Below are 19,537 nucleotides of genomic sequence, written 5' to 3'. Positions count from 1 at the left end.
ATGGTGAAACTTGGCATAATTCGCGCTACAGTGGCGATATTAAATGAACACAATTAAAATAATATTTCTTAAAATTATAGTTAATTAATGATTTTTTTTTTAATTTTCAAACAAAGAAATTATACATAGAAAACAAAATTTTAATCACACTTAGGTACGTGGGTGCTATTTACTTACGAACGGTTACGGCTCGGCGTGGAAGAAGTATGTGTGAGTGGCTTACTCTAGCTTGCGGCTAGATTACTTACAAGATGTTCAGAAATTATTTTATGGAAAATTGATTTATTTAAGTGGATTAGGTTTTTTTTCTTTTTATATTGAAAATAAGGGACGAGACGAGCAGGACGTTCAGCTGATGGTAATTGACCCCTACCCATTCCAATGCAGTGCCGCTCAGGATTCTTGAAAAATCCTATCTTGAAAAAGCTCGTCACGTTCAGACATACAATGTTAAGTCTCATTTGCCCTGTAATTTCACTAGCTACGGCGCCCTTCAGACCGAAACACAGTTTTAAAGTAAACAGCGTGAAGCAGTTATGTTTACACACACATAACTGCTTCACGGTAGAAATAGGCACCTTTGTGGTACCCATAATCTAGCCGGCTTCCTGTGCAAAGGAGCCCCTCCCACTGGTATTGTATTTTTATTATTGAATTTTTTTTTTATGATTAAAGTGTCTTCATTTAATGTAGCCATTGTAGCGCCAGAGTGTATAAGTACATTTATAATATTATATGGCCGCCGGTGAGGAGCTTACCATCTCGGGCCCGCACTACACTTAGTCCGGCTCTGGGGAGAGGAAATTAAAATGATAATTATGAAAGAAGTATTGTCACTTATTGGATGTAATAATGATGTCTTTTACTGTTGATGATTGAATCGAATTAATATGTTTCATATGTGACATGATGACACATATAGCCCTGTGGTTACTGACCCAGCCTACTAAGTAAAGGTCCCGGGTTTGAATCCCGGTAAGTACAAACATTTATATGATGAATACGGATGTTTGTTTCCGAGTCATGGATGTTCGTTGCGTTGTACCCATAGTAAATATCCATGCTATGCCTAGTTTGGCGTGAGATAATTTGTGTAAAAGTTATCAATGTTACATTATAATGAGTTTTTACTAATAGAGATATCACATTGATTGAATCAGAAGCCGGAAGACGTCTGGACAAAGGCCTCCCCCAAAGATCTCCACGACGCGGACGATCGGCTAAAGATATACGACGATATAAAACAACTAAAAGATTAAAGGATCACAGACATGTATAAAAATATGTAACGGAAGGGTATGACCTCTGCAAGTTGACAGAGGGAAAATCTTAATGGAGTCAGCTACAAAACTCAATAATACAACTTTTGTTACACAAAACACGCATAAGGTAATAAGAAGTTAAAAAAATGTAATATAAGAAGTAAATAAGTTCCGTGTTGAAGTAAATTTATATAATTACTAGCCGTTCCCGCCCGCTTCGCTGGGCGAATTTAACATCGAATGGTGGTAGTTTCATGTCGATACGATCGATGATTTAGGCGTGAAAGAGCATCAAACAAAGACCATTTTCATTATATATATATATAGATAATACTGGCTGAGGACCAAAAACCTACATAACAAACAACATTATAACATAATACATTATATATCAAATCAAATCAAATCGTCGAATTACGAAATTTGTAGAAGTTAAATCATTACAATAATTATTATTTCGTTTTTCCCTGTTCTTGTAATAATAATGTCACAGCAGAACTGTAAAACTGAGCGTCAAAAATTGAAATTAAAAGATACTAAGGATCACGAATTGAAATACAAACTATCCTATCTCTCAAGTTGGATCAAACTGCATAGTGTGAGCAGAATTTGATTTCAATCGGTTCAGTAGTTTGAAGTTCATCGCTGACAAACAACTTGACACGAAATTTTTAAATATAAAGATTATGAAAGCCCTCCTTTAACGATTATTTTCTCTGATTCCAAGTTAGGGGTTTGGTCTAGTTGTCTGTATAAGATCTTTCATAGATACAAAGTTAATTGCAATAGTACCTGGGTTTGATTTGAAAACTTTCGGCGGAACAACTGTACCGATTACGTAGTAGCAAACGATATTGCAATAATGCGGCCGAAGTCGATTGAGATAGGTTTATTGGAGTTGGGATGATGAGCGATTGTTCATTTACTACCAGCTATTGTTTCCTTTTGTTGTAATTTCCAGTTTCTAAATTACAGTTTGTGTTAACGTTTGTTATTTCGCTTAGGAAATTGGATGAGGCAGACAAAATGTTTCTTTGTCTCGTATTATTTAATCTGTGTCCAATCTAGAGTTGATGAAGTCAAAATAAGAATAAAAGATATATCCTGATGGCCAAATTATACTATATTTTTTTAATTTATTTATTGTAAAGAATATAAAATAAAATACCATGCAATGAGGCTCCACTAGGGTTTGTATGGAGTGCCGTACGTTCTACATTGCGATATACAACAAATAATTTATGATAATAGAAAAAAGAAAAAATATTAATAACAAAATTTAACCTACAGAAAAAATCACAAACCAAGACTGATTTATGAACGCTTCAGACAGGTCTGTGTTGTCTACATACTGAAATGAGATACATGGACTCATGTCGTTAATATAGGCAATCAAGTGTAGAGGACCGACCACAGATCCCTGAGCTATTCCCAGGTCAGCTGCCACAATCTTACTATAGCTTTTGTTAACCCTGACACAGTAGGATCTAGTCAGTAGGTAACGTTCACATCATTTTAACTTGTCTTGTTAGTTTGGGTCAATATTTGCAAATGAATTATAAAAAGCATTACGATCGAAATTAAATTTCGCATGTACCTATATAAAATGTTCATCTCTCAGAATGTTAAAGATGTCAGCATGAAATTGCTGAACATTTCATTGAAATTATATCAAGTAAGGAGGAAAATGAGTCACCCTGTAATAATCTGACGTCCAATAATATTGAGACAGGTTGTGAAGCTCTTGACATTCGTATTAATCTGACATTTGGAATCTTTCCACCACATGAAAGTCCACACATTGGGAGTGGAGCGATCGCCCTCAGGCTATTAAATAATAAGTACAATATTACTTTGTTAACATATTTTTTCGATGAAAAAATAAAGCTCGCTGAGTTTGTTGCACCCTCATTTCTTCTCAGGTCTGAGGCATTCCTTTTGGAATGGGTGGTAGTTTTTGACTTTCAATAAGTGATGACACATGCTTTTTTGAATAAAAATATTTGAATTTGAATATTTTATTACACAAGTTTTATTATACACACAATTACTAATACAAATACAGAATGTTTATTTTCTTTAGCAAGTATACAGTAGGTACAGATATCGCGCGAGTTGAATGCAGAGTTTTGGAATGCGATAGTGATGTGACCTATTATAATTGATGACGATAATCATGAGTGTGTCAAAAAATATAAACAATGTGTAAAGTTTAAAATAATAAAAAAAATATTTCATTTTAACCTAATCATGAAATCTCAAATTTTTGTTCCGGTTTCTTCAACAATGTATGTCTAAAACAAGTTTTCGCCATTTATTTATTATTTAAAAGCTCTATTTTTTGGAGTGGAACATGATGAAACACAATTTATATAAAATCATAAGAATATTCAAAAATCCAAAGAAGTAAGAAATAAGAATTATGTTTGCAATCCACTAAGAAATAAGACGTGTCTGTGCGTTGGGTGTGTGTTAGTGATAAGTAAGGTGTGAGAGAGGTGTGTGTAATTCAGTGTGTAGTAGTGATAAAAGAAAATTAGATATTATTACTTAATAGGTATAATGAAGAAACTACCAATGTTTTATTTTGATTTTAAGTACCTGCTTTGGTAGAAACGACAACAACTCGAAATAGAGAATGTGAGAACACTTAAAGATTTTTTGTAAAGGCAGTAAGTATCTGTCACATATAATATTTTTTTTATGAAAACAAGGGACGAAACGAGCAGGACATTCAGCTGATTGTAATTGATACGCTCTACCCATTTCAATGCAGTGCCGCTCAGGATTCTGGAAAAACCCAAAAATTCTGAGCGGCACTACAATTTCGCTCGCCACCTTGAGACATTGTTGAGTCCATTGTTAAGTCTCATTTGCCCAGTATTTCACTAGCTACGGCGCCCTTCAGACCAAAACACGGTAATGCTTACACATTATTGCTTCACGGCAGAAAGTGCAAACAAGCCTCCCACTTTTAAAACCAGATCATCACACAAAAGTTTGTATTTACATTCTATCTAAAAACACTGCAACCACATGGGACTTTAAATCAAAACGTGCTTTCTATACTTATAGAAGTGTAGTAAGAATTCAAGTTTTAATTTTAGTATTATAGCTTACCTACGATCTCATCAGCAACATGAAGAAGTGGTAGACATATTTTTGTGGCCAAAGCATTTCATAATTAAACTTCCCGTCTGCTCACGTTGCCATATGGCAACGGCATGAGACCACCGTTTAGTACGCTGTTATAAAGTTAGCATACAAGGAATAATTTGCATAATATGTTTTGTGTCGGTACTCATCAAACTAAGGAATTATTAAGTTCACTAAAACAAAATCGTATAACTTCAAAAAATCAAATTATGAATCCAGCACTACTTGTTCTGTAATTTTGAAATAAACTGCTTACAAATGTTAACAGTATTCTGTAATTATCAAACAAAACACGTTTCAAACTAACAACTTGATTCATGAGTTTGTAAAGAAAATGCCACTAATAACCCAAGCTATAATAATATATACTGAACAGCTAACTTGTACAATCTCCAGTCTAGACAAGCGACTTGTTGGAACATGCCAATCAGCTTTTCTATTTAATTTGTAGCTTTATCCTAATTCTATTATTTGCTCGTAAGTTATAATAATATATATAATAAGTGACAGATTGAGCAGTTGTACAAAGCGGAATGGACTAAGTCGTATCGCATCATAATAGAACTATAATATGGTATACTGGTTATTACACTCGCGTTGTAGGTATTTTATTTTTATTTCTTAGGGACAACAAACAGTTCACAGAGGGGACAATAAACAGTTTAAAGAAATAAACATTTTGACTGTTGCTTCTCAATACATTTTTGATAATGTTCTGCATGTTCATAAGCACATTGAGGAATTTTCTAGAAACTGTGACATTCATAATGTTAACACGAGGAATAAACATAAAATTGTTATGCCTACTACTCGGTTGGGTCGAGTTAGTAAGTGTTTTTTGTTGGGCGATGTATAATCTTCTACAATATGATCCCAGAAAATGTACAAAACAAATGTGTTACGAAATTTAAAAGAATTGTTAAAAAACGTTTGTGTGGTAAAGGCTACTAGCATAAACGATTTTATTAATGACACCACGGACTGGGAATAAAGCGAACACCCTCAGGCTCTTTAATTATATGTAAATGTTTATTGTACGATATCACATTGTAATCCATATTTTATATTTAAAAAAAAGCCCACTGAGTTTCTTGCGCCCATTCTTCTCAGGTCTGAGGCAGTCTCTTTTGAATGGGTGGTAGTTTTTGAACTTCATTAAGTGATTTTAAATCCTATTTTGAATAAAAATATTTGAATACGAATCACACAATACATTTTACACTTTTAAAGTACAGTAGATATTAAATTAATTTTAGTGAGAACCCACACCGTTATCCACATGTTAATTTTATAGTTACTAGTATCTTACATGATGAATAACAAAGTTTAACATTAATTAAAGTAATATGTACATACAAAAAGAGGAAAGAAATACAAAATTAGACGTCTTAAAACTAAGTTATTTACAAAATTACATAAGATTTAAACAAAAGAGTTACCTAATGAGATTCAACATAAAAAAAAATATTAGTCCTGTTTTGATTTTTTTTTTTTTGATGAGAAGAAAATATCAAGGTCATTAAAAAGTCTGTCCTGTTATGATAATATCATGATTAACGCGCATGCCTTATTCAACACACTTGCGAGGGAAAAATGGTAACAGTCAATTGCCAACAACTGTAAACGTTTACAATATGTTTATCATAATATATCGGAATACGTTGGATGAGGGCAGCCCACGACCACGTCGTGGAGATCTTTGGGTGAGGCCTTTGTCCAGCAGTGCACGTCTTTCGGCTGTTAAGTATGTTTACCAGAATGAAGGATACTTATGTAATAATGTATTCGTAAGTATGTTTGATAATATATAGTTACACATTTCGTTGATAGCAACAGCAAATAATTAGGTATATGTTAGTAATAAACTTAAAAATAATGCAGTGATTTCAATTGAAAAGCACGCGTGTTATCTTGGATAATGAGACGTACCCTGATACGAGCTTTAAGATGTAACAACTCATATGCGTGTACTCATAGGTGGGTACTAATTTAGTTTAAGGCGCTCTCTTAGTTGCTCGATAAATCTGAGCTTCACACAAGATAAAAACATCCAGAACACTCAGCGGAGTATTAGGGATTAAAATATGAAATTGCCCTTTATTGTAATAGGTACTTCGATTAGACATAGAACCTTCATGGTTTGAGATTGTTGAGTGAAACTTTTTTCACATGGTACCTATGTACTTCTCCTTTTAAAAAATGTGCAACATTCGATTTTCGACTTTCTATTGTTTTTTTTTATTCAGCTTATACAAGAAAGATGCATACTTCGAAAATTTTAGTGATTTTTTAATACAAGTTCTGACGCGGAATTAACGCGGCAAAAACAGCTCGAAATATCAATGTTGTGATTGGAGAGGGGCCTGCTAATCAACGCACCGTGCGATTATATGCTATGGTCAAAATTCGCACCTAAAAATGCTCAAAAAACAAGATATTATAAAATATTTAAGATTGCTGTATTTTTCCAAGTTACTGAATTTTGTACAAAAATCGCCCGTTTTTATCCCAATGTCCTGCAAGGTTTTTTCATTTTTGATTTCGACTACAATGAGGTACTTGCTTACATAACGTACGCATGGATACTACCCCTATATGTATCCCACAAAATTTCTTCCGGGTACATTAGGCTACAACTCCCTCGAGGTTAGGCGAAAACGACAGCAGCTCACAGTTATGTGCAGAGTTCAGTCCGACACATCGTACTGTGGCTCGCACCAACTCACCTATACCGAGGTCTCTCTGCTCTCAACGCTCTTCTCGAAGCCAACCCTGCTTGTGATTTATTTGCGGATGGATGGCAGACGATTTTAACAGAGTGCTTGCGTTTTTGTGAGAGGAATGGATGAACGGTATTTAGATGTTAATTAGTTCTTAGTTATTTACAGTAAACTTTGTATTTATTAACTATTATTTGTGTAATATATTTAGTTTGTAATTAATTCTTACTTTAATATTGTAATTGGCTTACGCCATTTTATTAAAGTATAAATAAATAAATAAATAAATAACACTGCCCAGTTAGCATGAAAAATGCAAAGGTTTTTCGTGTTCAGTGATAGGGCTTGTTTCGTATTTCTGCATTTTTCAGATCTTAATAGGCATATAAAGTGCCACATTCCAGATAGAAGGCGTCTCAAACCGTGAGTAAGTGGTGATTGTCACTCTCTACAAAACTGTGCACGTAAGAGACAAAATACAGAAGCGTGACTTCGAATCATACCTTCATGTAGATAAGTATAAAATCGTATGAGTTAAAATAAATCTTTTTAGCATAAGATACTATAAACATTAAAACATTTAAAGAATGTAATGTATAAGAAAAAGAGGCTTTTTAACGTCGTGAATAGATATAATTTATAATACGTAACCCCCGGGCCTTGTATTGTGGAAGGCTTTTAGGAAAACAAAAGGCACGTAATGTACGTACAGAGAACACAATACATTAACATCTTGAAATGAGATTTGTGTAAACGATTTCCTTCTTGCTTTTCCACTTAGCAAATTTGATTCACCTTAATTTCGACAAAGGCTGGTGTGAAGTAAGCGCTGGCAGTTAATTAACACCCTTGTAGTTTTTACTTCATTTACAGTTTATTGTACGTATACCTGTAAGCATTGATGTAGTGTAAATAATTTATATTATTCTATCCATAGATATAGCACGGAAATACTTCAAGCTGGCCCACATTCTAGCGCTCTATAAAGCGCAGGTCCGGCCACATATGGAGTATTGCTGTCATTTCTGGTCTGGCGCACCCCAGTAGCATCTCGATCCATTTGACCACATGCATCGCAGAGCAGCTTGAGTAGTTGGGGACTCAAGGCTCGGTGAACGGCTGGATCACTTGGCGTTGCGTAGAGACGTCGCTTCATTGTGAGTCTTCTACCGCATTTATCACGGGGAGTATTCCGAAGAATTGTTTCACCTTTCATCCTCACCATCTGGATGTGTGGCGGTCCTCTACAGTGCGGTTTTCAAGGAGCTTTCTTCCACGTACTCCAAAAATGTGCGGTGTACCCGGGACGATAGGACATGGGTAACTTCAAAAAGAGCGTGTACACTTTTCTTAAAGGCCGGCAATGCTCCTGTGTTTCCTCTGGTCTGATCACCTACCACCAGGTGACGCATAGGTACGCCCGTTTGTCCTCCTTCTCCATAACAAAAATATATCCTCACAACTCACCACAAATTAGAATTCTGAGAAGGTACCTTGGTGGTAAATACATAATTATCAATGTAATGACTATCAAGTATATAGCCTAGAGATCGTTATAATATATCTTAAATAGAATGAAACTATATTTTTTTCTCAGTAATACTTAACTGGTTAAATTACTGAGAAAAAAAAGAGAAGTGATAGATAATACGCAGAACCTCCAGAATAGTATAATGCGTATGCGCCGTATAACTTTTTTTAAACTATAAATAAGTACGTCACGCAATGGTCTATTAAGGTTTTCTATCTTGAAATTTTATTTCAATAGTTTATTGACTTTTTTGGCTCGTAAAAAACAATAGAAAGTTATAATATCAGACTTGTCAGACCTCTTGATGAGAAATAGAGAGACATTAATTTCTTTAATTACCTTCTGTTAGTTTTGAGGAGCCCTAAATATCTGACTTAATATAGATACAAATATTCATATTATATGTATATCCACGATGGAGAGAATTTCAAACAATCAAATGACAAATTACTCGCATTGTAAGGATCACCATTTTTAGTATACTAGCAAACCGTGCAATGAAACATTTCTACTAAGTAATACTTCAAGAGTTCATGATTCTAATAAAAATAAAACGTTGTCTTTATGGCAGATGTTACGAGACTCACAAATTATATGAGAAAATGCTCAGAGAAAGGGAAATGGCTTTCACAATGTGTGCGTAAATTAAATCGTACCACAATATAGGATTTTTCTCTGTTTTTTTAATTCCGAAAAATGTTGGTCTATATAAATTTTGGGACCATTTAGTAAATAAATTTTGTTATTTTGCAGAATTATTATCTAACTTTTGGGTTCTTTAAGTTGACAGTGAACGATGAATCAAAACTAACTTTATCTCATGGCACCCGATTAAGATGAAATAATAAATTTTTATAACATAATTAATTGCTGCAGATATTAATGTTATACGTATAACTTGAATCTCTCAGAACGGCGTGTTCGATCTTTGTTGGTTAATTATGGGGAGGATATTTAATCAAAAAACTATCTGCAGTTATTTTAGTATCGCAACACTAAGACGAGTTGTTAAAATTTCTGCAAGTAGTGATTTTAAAGTAAAATCTATTAAATATCGAGTGTTGAAAGGATAATAAGATACTTCTTTCAAACATGTATAATAAAATAAAACTAAACCTTTTAACAACAGTATTGGAACAATATAATCTTTATTTTATTCTAAGGCTGACATCTATAGAGCGTACTTAGACTCGGCTCAGACTTTACTTACGTAAAACTTAGCTGATTGTAAGTTTAACATAATCTTTGATTTCGTTTTTATGGTTATTTGACAGCTGTCAAGTCAAGATCGCGTTTTATCACACTCAGATAAGGTTATCGTAAGTAAAGTCTGAGCAAAGTCCAAGTACGCTTTATAGATCTCAGCCTAAGTATTTGGCTTGGCATCGGTTAAAACTCAGTATGCCGTAGCACGAATTATGAGGAAAAAAATATTGTAATTGATATTGCTTTAGTCCACGATTGTAATGCTACCACTCTTATTACAAGGTAATGCACCGTTCCAGACAAAAAAGCACTTTAAGTATTATAAAACTAACTTCAAATTATGATACTTTTAAGGATTCGGACATTTTTACGGGAAGGAAGTAAAGGGAAACGCCTAGAATTCGTTTCTGGCACTCGCCGGCCGCTGCCCCAGCACGCTACGCTCGGCTCGTTCTAACATAACCTAACCAAATTTAATGAATTGTAGTTGATAGAGCTTTGGGGATTTATTATTTTTACTAAAAGTGTGGTTTAAAAAAACAATGAACACTTTTACAAAAATTTACCTTTTTTCTAAAAAATAAATATTGATGAAGCCGTCTGATCTATCACAGACTATTTTTTACATTTCATTTCACTTTTTTTCATACAAATTATGGCTGTATGGGCTTGAACCCTTTGCCTGCCCTACTATTTTACGAAGAAACCAAAATTTCATGACAGTTTTTAGCCTCCCACCGCGATGTCAGCGCTCATGCAATGTTTATTTACGTGATTTACCTGTTTTAGGTTAGAATTTTTTTCGTTATTTTCTTGAAAGCGGTGCATTACCTTGTAATAAGAGTGGTATCAAGCTCTATCAAGTACAACATTTTCTACCTCCAAATTCGTGCTACGGGATACTAAGTCCAACCCTTGGCTTCTATTTTGACTTTGAAACTTTTCAAACATATCTAACAATAATATAATTTATTTGTCTATGTATTTGAGTAAATTTAAATACGTATAGCAACAAACAATAAAGCATAGCTACTGAATGTAATAAAACAAAGTGTATTAGTCAGAGAGCTGCTGTAACGATAAATGTAAGTTTCAAACGCGTTCAAAGTTGAGACACGAGAAGTGATGGTTACGATCATGACACAGAGCGCCGGCATCCATCACTCTAACTACGAACGTAGATACTGGGACCGCTTCTGTATCAAGATTACAGTATACACTACAAATAGTACTATGTTGTACTATTTATCAACGGAAGGATTTATAAAATAGTGATGCACCATATTATATCTTTATATATATAATTCTTCTAACTGTGTTGATAGTGAAATCCTCCTAAACGGCTCGACCGATTTGAATTATTTTTTTGTGTGTGTTCAAGTGGATTCGAGGATTAATGACACAATTGAACTCCTCCAAAGCGGCTGGACCGATATTGATGACACTTTTTGTGTGTTCCAGTGAATTTGAGAATGATTTAGATTCTCAATTCTGTCCATATATAAATCTCCTGCCCATGTGTATGTGTGTTAATGAGCTCCTCCTAACGGCTGGACGTATTTTTTCAAATTTAAAACGCGTGTACAGGACAACGTCTGTCGGGTCCGCTAGTAGTGTACAAATTATCTATTTTTCTATTGATATATTTTATGGTTCACAATATTATACTTGATTATATTCTTGTTTTAGGAAGCGTATATAAACTAATAGGGGCTTAAACAAGGTTTAAACATACTTACAATACACTTGCGTATAGACAAACAATTTACAAAGCGTACTAGAGAGAAGAAATCTTTAACGGAGATATTTGGATTGTGACTGTCACCGATTTGGATTGAAAAGTCGTAAACAGTCAGCCACGCATCGCATTAGCACCTCTGTTATTTTGAATATTAAACCAATAGGTAACGAACACAATCAAAAATTTGAATTGGTCACACATTCTTGGGTTGTCAGGTCATCTATACATTTATAAGTCTATGGGCTTAAGGATGGAGGTTTTGTTTAAGCGTACTGGCTACATTGGATTCAAATAAATCAAGAGTTCACAGTGAACTTTATTCTAGAACATTCTACATTTAAAAAGTGTGTATGCACGCAAGAAGTTTTACTTCTTTGGCCTAACAAAGCAAAATCCTTAAAATGATTTATTCCTCGTGCCAAAAATGGTTCCTGTATTTTGTGCTTGGTTTGACAATTATTTAAATAACGAATACGGCTGTACGGGCTTGAACCCTTTGCCTATCCTAATAATGGACGAAGAAATCAAAAAAAGAAAAAACGAATGTCGCAAACGTCAGATAATTTTAGGAACCACCTTCATCCTGTTACTTTTGTGTTACAGTTATGCGCGCGCATCTTCAAATTTCACTCTAATAATTTTTTCATAACGCTCCTAAAGAAGTAGGTATAACTTCAAAAATTCACAACATTATTTAAATCACAATTGTTTTTTCATACGGTTTTGGAAGGAGAGATATATCTCAATTCAAATTCAAATTCAAATATTTTTATTCAAAATAGTATGTGAAATCACTTATTGAAAGTCAAAAAAACTGCCACCCATTCCAAAATGAATGCCTCAGGCCCGAGAAGAATGGGCGCAACAAACTCTATAGTAACCTTTACCACACAAACGTTTTTTAACAATTCTTTTGAATAACGTAATACTTTTGTTTTGAACATTATCTGGGATCTTGTTGTAAAAGCATATACATCGCCCCACAAAAGACTTACTAACTCGACTTAGCCGAGAAGTAGGCATCATCAGTTTATGTCTGTTCCTGGTGTTAACATTATGGTTATGACAGTTTCTGGCAAATTCACTTATGTGTCTATGAACATGCATGATATTATCAAGAATATATTGAGAAGCAACAGTCAAGATGTTAATTTCTTTGAATTTTGCTCTCAATGATTCTCTAGGACCTAGATTATAAATAGCGCGAATAGCCCTCTTCTGCAGCACAAATATTTTATTAATATCGGCAGCGTTGCCCCATAGCAATATACCATAGGACATAATACTATGGAAATAACTAAAGTAGGTATATTAGTCGCGCCGTATCTATGTCAGTTAATTGTCTAATCTTTTTAACCGCGTATGCTGCAGAACTAAGTCTGTTCGCCAATCCTTTAATATGAGGGCCCCATTGTAATTTTGAATCTAGAGTTATGCCAAGAAATATAGCAGATTCCACCGGTTCTATCACCTATCCGTTTAACAAAACATTTGCATTTACATTTTTGACATTTGGTAAATTTAATGTATTTAGTTTTCTTGCTATTTAACAATAGGTTATTAGCGCTAAACCAGTACACGATGTCAGATAAAATATCGTTCACTTTGTCATACATAGCTTGGTTTCTTTTCACTTTGAAAATCAGTGAAGTGTCATCCTCAAACAGTACTATCTTATGTTTTTTCTCTATAAAATTAGGAAGATCATTTATATAGATAAGGAAGAGGAACGGTCCAAGAATAGACCCTTGTGGTACCCCCATACTGAGAGGAGTCTTAGGAGATCTCCTGCCATTCACATCAACCCTCTGAATTCTATTGTTTAGATATGAAGTCAGAAGATCGAGCGCAGTTCCTTTTATGCCATACTGGTATAGCTTTCTGACCAGCGTTGAATGTTGAACACAATCAAAAGCCTTAGATAAATCACAGAAGATGCCAAGTGCATTCTGCGATTCCTCCCAGGCATCAAAAATATTCTTGATCAGCTCAACACCTGCATCCGTTGTTGAACGTCCCCTAGTAAAGCCAAATTGTTTCAAATGAAGTAACTTATGAGTTAAAGTAAGTAATCATTTGGATTAAAATTATTTTTTCAAAAATTTTACTAAGGGTCGGCAAAACCGACACAGGACGATAGTTGTTCGGGTCAGAAGAGTCTACGTTGATAATAAGAGTACCACATGGTACTAACTGGTATATTAGTAATTAATAATTATAGCCTAGTTTTTGTATGTAACACCGACCGAGAGGAGGAAAGATTCTACCCACGAGTCAAAGTTCAAGTTCAAGTTGAACGTTCCGCGTTTGACCACCTCCAGTAATATGCCACTAGAATGAAGGTTAAACAGATTTAAAGTGTAGGTATATTAACTTCTGTGTGGTTTCATTGAATGAGTTACACAGAATTGAATCGAGTATGTTACAAAAAACAGCAATGGTTTTTTTCTAAGTACTTTCAGTGTGACCAACATATTTATATGATACTCATGTAATATTATATTCACAAAACAACCAAGAGAAATATGCAGCGCACTACAATGATAATTCGAGACAGTGACATCATAAAAAACAAAAGACACACACTTTTTTTAAAAAATATCTTGTTCCAAACTCAGTATAGTCTGTATTATTGGTGCATGCCATTGATATATTCAATAAAATATATACATACTTAAACATGTCACGACTCGAAAACAAAAATCGACAATTATCTTATTAATATTTGCAGCTACGGGGATCCGAACCCGGGACCTCCAGATCAGTCCTCCTCTGGGCCGTCAAGACAAAAAGAGACAGCTACCGTTTGTCATTGTCAAACTTTCTATAAACATGCGTTACTTACTGTCAAAAAGTGTGTCAATTAAAACCCATTCAAGTCACGATAAGCCTGCTCCCTATATATATATATACTTCTTTTTAATAAGTATATAATATCATTGTCAATACCAAACTATATGATCCACATTATCTATCGATAACATCGCACGGTTGAGGTATCACTCACTGTCAGATCGAATCATTCCCTTAATTACCTTCAACTCACTCCCGCTAGGGAGCGAATATTAAAAATTTACGTCTCATTAGGTTGAAGTGAAGTTGAGAATCAAAGCTGGTGGCGTCCATTATAAAGTATTATATTCTTAGCTAATGAATAATATCGCTAATTTACTTTGTCGTTTATCCTTTGAATTATACCAAATTGTAGCGAGGGTTCTGTCTCAGCCTCACGTCTTTTTTCTGTTTGTGCGTCTGCCAAAGCCTATCAAATTGGAGGAAGTTAAGTTAAGTTAAGAATCACGTTCGACGATGTTCGCGAACTTAAAGTGTCATATGATGACAGCAGTGCTTCAACCTCTATAATCAATTTTATAATAAAAATAAGTATATTCAAAACTGATCCATAATATACTCCAACCAATCATTCATAGTACTACCTAAATGTAGAGAGGACATCCATCAACTTCAACGAAAACATCATGGAAGTTTATTTTTGCATAGTCTGGATGTGGCTTTAGGACTCGTAGAAGCTACTTCGCGTGTAATGTAGAGGGGATTACATCAACTTCAACGAATCCTTCGTGGACGTTACTTTGTTTTTTGCGTAGTTTGGATGCGGCTTTAAGTCTTCTTAGAAGATACTTTGAGAGTGATATGGAGGGGACTTACATCAACTTCAACGAAGCCTTCGTGGAAGTTACTTTTTGCATAATTTGGATGCTGCTTTAAGTCTTCGTAGAAGCTACTTATGTCGAGAGGACTTTCATCAACTTCAACGATCACTTCGTGGAAGTTGATGAAAGCTTGCAGTTTAGAGAAAGGGTTTCATTTAGATAAAAAGAAATATATATTTTTAACTATTTTAATTTTACCTGTCAAATTCGACTTAGAATTAGGCACGAATTGCAACGAATAAATAAAACCACAACGGCTGCAAGTTGACAAGCAAATGAAAAAAACAAAGTCCGCAGAACAATCGTAGTACAAGCAAGGCCTGACTCACAAAGAGTACAGACTAAGTAAATTGTAATATTGACATTTCTCTGTGTAATATCGTCACAATGGCAGCACAAATATTTACGTCCCCTCAGATACAAATCAAGAGATAAGAGGATATCTCGGATTGTTTATTCGCGCACATTGTTAGATGTTGCCTAGACCTCGACTCAGATTGTCCTGTGGTGAATTTTATTCAGATATCTCTTGGGCTTCAATTGTATCTCCGAGATTATTCATCGAAATGGAATGTTACATTTCCAGTAGATATCGATTTTTAATCTTAGTTTCCGAAATAGAAACCAGAGTGCTCTGGTATGGTTTTCATAATTTTTGAAGTGAAACTTCTTTATCGACTTACGACAGAAACAATCCGTACGATTGGCTGTGATGAATTTTCCCATGGAAAGAGTGCGTGCTTCTATTGATAACTGGCCTCAACGCTTAAAGGACTGTATTGCAGCCAATGCAGACCACTTTGAATAAGCTTTTTATATTTAATTTGTTTTTTAAACTATTGCATAGATTCTGTCACGGGCCTTGAGCGTAGAGACCTAATCCAGAAATTCCGTAACGAAAATAACCTAACACGCCACGTACTAGATATACTTATATATATACTGCGAACAGCGGTTGTCACGTATGCTTTTTGTGCAGAAGGTCCCAGGTTCGAGCCTGGGTAACGTCTTGATTTTTTTAATTTTCTTTATTTTTTTTATCACGTTTTTTTAATTTTTATTATTATTTACATTTCTCCGAATCCAAAATTGGATGAGGTAGAGCATTTTATTCATCGCACTTTACTGGAGTACACTGAAGAAAGGTCGAAAATACTTGGTACAAATGGTAATAAATTTCCACTTATTTTGGCTGGCGATTTCAACATCAACTTCGCCGATAAAAATTAGAGCGGTTGACAACTTTTCTTTCGAAAATATTGAATTTGAAAATGAATAATGATACACAAGAATTCACAACAAAATATGGGACCACCATTGACGCGGTATGTTCCAGATATTTAGAAGATATCAAGTCTGAAACTTATGTTTCTTATTTCAGTTACCATAAACCTATAGTTTCAATGATATATATTCCTGAATAACCTACTTACCTTAACTTCTCATTTATTTAATAAAAGAAAAAGAATTGTTTTGTTATCGGTCACCACGCTCAAAAAGTGTAACTTGAATTAATATAAAAGAGAAAAAAACAAAGGAAAAAAAATACTGCATAAATAAAATAAATAAATAATTATAATTGCGTAAGTTGATAAAAAATGCTATGCAATAGCTTTACCGCGGCAGTCCCCGAGTGCCACACGTCTTTTTTTATGTATTAAACTAACACACTGTAAAAGTAATAAATGTTATATAATTTTCCTTAGCAACTAATTACAAAGTTTTAAACACACTTTGGATTAGAATAAAAAAGCGCAAGTTGTAATTGTTGGTTTAACCTGAAGATAACCCAGTGCGGTGATCTCGAGCTAACCGAACTACGGTAGGTACGTTTACAACGCACGATCTGATATCGTATTGTATCCACCAATATTAGAATTTTATGATAATATGAAAAATACTTTGCAAGATTTCTATTTTTTAAGTGTAATAAGTAGTAATAAGTGTAATAATAATTATAAGTTCTACTTAATTTTAGCAATAACATTGTTTCGAAACGAGCTGTAAGCCACAATATCTTCCGCTCTAATGTTACATTTTCACGCCTCAACTATTCATCCTATCATCAAGAATTTTGCACCGTCTTTGTCAGGGATACAGATAACAATATTAAGTAAATTTTATTTGATAATTTTAATAATTTGTCTGACATTCCGAAGGATCGCGATACAAATTTAACGAGTGGACGAATTACTGAGTATATATAATTACTGCTAGTCAGTGACAAATCTTTGCTTGTAGTAATGACAAACGCGAAAAAAATTACTTACGTATCTTAATCTTACCTTTGTCACCACAGAATTGACAGGTAGAAGTAATTCTAAACATGAAGTACTTTACTTCGCGTTTATTAATAACACAGTTAAAGTGCTTTAAGTTAATTTAAAATCGTGTAATATAAATAGGTTTGCACAATCTAACCTAGTGTAACAGAGGCCGCGCTTAACCAACTTGTGTTTAAGAGACACGGTGGCGCAGAAAACTAATTTTATAATGTATCTACTATATGAAATGCAGAAGCTCAGCAGCAGCAAGCAGTCTCCTTAAACTAGAAATTGTATGTGTATTTATTATACATACTTACAGCGGTAAAATATAAAAACGTCAAAATGAATGTAGCTCCATCAAACGTAAAGTGTAATTTTGTGTAATTCTATTTGGGTGCATCCATTGGTGTGTGGTGTGTAAGCATTGCTGTGTTTCGGTCTGAGGGGCACTGTAGCTAGTGAAATTACTAGGCAAATGAGACTTAACATCTTATGTCTCAAGGTCTCGAGCGCACTTGTAGTGCCGCTCAGAATTTTTGGGTTTTTCAAGAATCCTGAGCGGCGCTGCATTGTGATGAGCAGGTCGCGTCAATTACCATCGGCTCAACGTCCTGCTCGTCTCTTCCCTAATTTTTTATAAAAAAACCCAATTGTTGCACAATCTTATTTTTTTTTCTAAAGTTTCTGAACACACAAACTACAAAATTCAAATGGTAAACCAAATTCTTTGAAAATTTTTGTTAACACAATTATTTTGGTGAAGAGAAAGACGTGTAGCTAACAAATCTTATAAACCTACAGTTAATTTAATACATGCATCACTAACGTGAAATACAAGTAACTTTTTTTTATTTATCTTATTAATAATTTCGGGTTTAAAACACTCAATAGTATCTGCAACAGATGTGTTTCAGCGTAACATAGAATCACTAGTTATGAGATTCTCAAGATCTGACAGCTGTTCACAGCGTTGCACTCTAGATAAATTTGTGCTGAATTGATATTGAAGATTAAGAATACAGCTGGGAGCTAAATTCTCTTGAGTTCACTTTATTTTTTTCAGTACACGTTGATATCATAAGTTTTTAAAATAAATACATAAATAGTGTGACAAGACTTACTGTATTTAAAAATGATACTAGAAGCTGTATCTACACTTACATATAAATAGTAATAACAACAATCAAACGACATGATAAAAAATTCAAGGTTATATTAATGGTTTCTCGTAAATTGCAATTGGAATACAAATAATTAATATGGTCGAAATCTATACGTGGGCCATAATATAAGTTGCTGGACTGGTCATTAATAATTTAATTGGTTAAAAAAATTATGGTGTGGCAAGGCGAGAATTGGTTCAAGAGGGTTGAGTTGGTTGGGTTGAGAGTTGGTCGAAGAGTTTCACGTTAAGGGTTAACCCGGTTGTATGGTCGATGGGTCAGCGGGGTTGAAATTTCGGTGGAGGACGCGTTTAACCTATAACTTAGACTTTTACTTAGTCTACTTCTATAGAGCGTCCATAGGCTATTCTCAGACTTAACTGAGTGTGATAAAAGACTTTTGCTTTGGACTGTTTTAGCTTAACCTTAGCATAATTTCAGCTGTCAAAGACTATAAGTATAAGCTTATGCTAAGCTAACACTCAGCTAAGTTTTACGTAAGTAAAGTCTGAGCAAAGTCTAAGTACGCTCTATATATCTCATGCTAAGCCATGCAGGCGTGCATCAAGTGCATTGTGCATGTAAACGAACAAATCTTAGTGGAATCACTGTACTTTCCCCGGGGCGTAACAAGAATAGGGGAGTCCCAGGCCCATGGGTGTCGTAAGAGGCGACTAAGGGCTTTTTAGAAGTGGGAGAGTCACACTGGCGTCTTTTGACGTCAGTTTCAATTCAAAAGTGTCAATTACCACTCTCGCACAGAATACCGGCGTGAAGTAGCGGACTAGTGCCGCTATTTTCGCATAGGTTAGTGTCG

Source organism: Leptidea sinapis, chromosome 16 (genome assembly GCF_905404315.1).
Source record: "Leptidea sinapis chromosome 16, ilLepSina1.1, whole genome shotgun sequence".
Lineage (NCBI taxonomy): Eukaryota > Metazoa > Arthropoda > Insecta > Lepidoptera > Pieridae > Leptidea > Leptidea sinapis.
The sequence above is the reverse complement of the archived record's forward strand: the minus strand, read 5'-3'. Positions refer to the sequence as shown.